Consider the following 3,057-nt stretch of genomic DNA (forward strand, 5'->3'; position numbering starts at 1 on the left):
ACCGACCTTCCACAGCCTGCAGTTCAGCGTCTTAACCACTTGAGCCACCGCAGCTCCACAGTGTTGGTAGAAAGGGCCATTACGGTGACCCTACAAAGGTTTTCAGCCCAAGAGACGAAGAGAGGTGGTTTGCCGTTGCCTGCTTTTGCATAGTGCCCCTGGACTTCCTCAGTGGCCTCCCATTCAAATACTTAGTTTCCGGGATCCAATGAGATCAGGCTAGCCTGGGAGTCGAGTTCAAGTCCCGTCGGGGAGGTCACTCCCTCTCAACCGAAGGCATCTCTCAGAGTCTTTGTGAGGATAGCACAAGAGAAAACCCATAAGCAAATGTATGCAAATCCAGTGGACCAATCAGAATTCGCACAATTTCCTAAGATTTCTTTAATGGGGGGTGGGGAGGGGAGACAGTGTTCCCTCTAAGCTGAGTTAGTGTGAGCTAGCTCACAGTGTTTTAGCCTCTGGCTCACACATGTTTGTCTTAGCCCAGGAAGGACGGCCCCAAAGCAAACGGATTTATGCAGAAGCCAAGTCGCTCGTAGCTCAAATACTTTGGCCACCAAATGAGAAGGGAGCACTCACTGGAGAAGACCCTGATGCTGGGAAAGATTGAAGGTCAAAGAAGACGGGGATGGCAAAGGATGAGATGGTTAGACAGTGTCATCGATGCAATGAACATGAAATTGAGCCAACTTCAGAGGACGGCGGAAGACAGGAAGGCCTGGTGGGATGTGGTCCATGGGGTCGCGAAGAGTTGGACTCGACTGTGCGACTGAACAACGAACAACAACAAATTGCTCGCTCACAACTTTAATGCCAGTAGTTCACAGCGCTGAATTGTTGCTCACAAGACTCCGTAGCTTAGAGGGAACATTGTGCTGCTACTTGGATAATCTATTACATTACCGTCTTAGCTAAGTTTTCTGACCAAATTGCACAATTCTGTGGCTTCGATCTGGCCCCGAACTGCAGTTTGGTACGCCAAGAATAATCCTTGAAGGCATTTCAGGCTGGCTTGTGTGACCCCTGCCTCACACCATCAACTAATTAATTAATCACTTCCCGAATTGTGATCTCGCAGGCCTTGCGCTATATCTGAACTGGTAAAACGCCATTTTCTCTTGCCATGCGAACCCGGGTCACAAATTGGAAACAAAATTATGCATGGGGTAGAGAAAGCGGAGAAAGAAGCACTTTTCTCCCTTTCTCACAATACAAGAACTCGTGGGCACTCCCATCAGGCTGTCGGCAATTAGTGTGCCCTGATTGTGTCCTGGCTCCCGCTAGTACTCAGGGCTAAAAGAGCGCCTACCGCACATGCGCGCCTACCGCTGCCAGGATGCCATGTCCCGTCGGCATCATTCCCACAAATGGGACACCGGTGGGGGCGAGTCAGAGGGCGTGTTGATCCAGCGTGGTTCTGCTTCAGCTGTTGCTGGAACAGCTTCTGTGGCTTCAGTCCTATCAGGTGTGAGGTTTTCAGGAGCCGGGAGCTCATCTCCAGCAGTACTCAGATCTTCTGCTGGGGCCAAGTGCTCGGGTTCAGAAGTAGCCGTGACACTTCGGGGGGGGCAACAGTGGGAGGGCTTCTGGAGTTCTGGCCCCACTGGTGGACCTCCCGATGGCACCTGGGTTTTGGCCACTGGGTGGCACAGGGTGTGGGCCTGGGCGGCCCATTGGCCTGATCCAACATGGCTTCTCTTATGTCCTTAAAACTACTGTTTAAAAATCAGGCTGGCTGGTTCTGATGTAACAGCAAATTATGATTTGCCTCAAACCAGGAAATTAGTAATCAGATTGTAGCATACGAGGAACGCAGACGGGAAGGGGAAGATTCAGGCTGGCTGGTTCTGATGGAACAGCAAATGATGGTTTGCCTCAAACCAGGAAATTAGTAATCAGATTGTAGCATACGAGGAACGCAGACAGTTCCCCAGGCACATCTGCAAAATACCAGGCCACAGTCTGACGTTATGTTTGAAGTAAGCCCATATCCAACAAACGTCTCTCGATTGGGACCCACATACTTGGGTAATTCACCAGTGGACTGCAAGACTGCAGTTCTTCGCATAATTGTTCGCAGAATAGCACAGCTGAGCACGACAAACACTGTCAGTGGCTTGCGCTGTCTGAAATGCAAAAACCTGGTTGGCATTTTCCTACCGCTAAGAACCGTCCAGGCCGAGCATGCAAAGTAAACATAGTCTGACGAACATGCCGGTTTTCAAATGGACCATCCCAGCCTCCCGTGGGAAGGATATCAGTCCACACACCCCAGGGGTGGATGAGAAACAAACCAGGGAGTGCAGAAGAGGAAAGAAAGAGGGATTCCATTTCGGGAAGCCGGCGAGGGGTTTTGACAAGCCCACAAGCCGAGATACGGGTCCTGCTGCGTGGGTCCCGGAACAATCCAGCCTTTGTTCGTGTTGACTTGACCTCTCCGGATGTATGAGATCACTGGCAAAAGGCATCAAACGCGGGCTTTCTTGTTCAACTGGATCCCCCCCTTGGAGGGATGGCAGGGAGGGGAGGCGTAGGTGGCCAGGGCAAATTAGGCATGGCGAGCGAGCGGCCGGAGTTTGAGAGGTGACACGGAGCCCCGCTAGATCTCTCCCAATGCCATTTTTTAACTCAGCCCCGACCCAATGCTCTCAAGTTGGAATTATGCGGAGGTGGGCTGCAAAAGCAACACAGCTAGTTTGGTGTGAGACCCTGTTCGGTGTAGTGGTTAGGAGCATGGACTCTAATCTGGGAGAACTGGGTTTGATCCCCCACTCCTCCACATGCAGCCGCTGGCGTGACCTTGGGCCAGTCACAAGTTCTCTCAGAGCTGTTCTCTCAGGGGCAGTTCTCAAGAGAGCTCTCTCAGCCCCACCTCCCTCACAGGGTATCTGTTGTGGGGAGGGGAAGGGAAAGGAGATTGTAAGCCGCTCTGAGACACCTTTGGGTAGTGAAGGGCGGGGTATAAACCCAATCTCTTCTCCTCTTCAGATCAGTCTACCTAGCACATTTTTTGTCCCACCCGTCCTCTGAGGCATCCAGGGTGGGGCACATGTCTCT

Source organism: Gekko japonicus, unplaced genomic scaffold (genome assembly GCF_001447785.1).
Source record: "Gekko japonicus isolate JY-2015 unplaced genomic scaffold, Gekko_japonicus_V1.1 scaffold4045, whole genome shotgun sequence".
NCBI lineage: Eukaryota > Metazoa > Chordata > Lepidosauria > Squamata > Gekkonidae > Gekko > Gekko japonicus.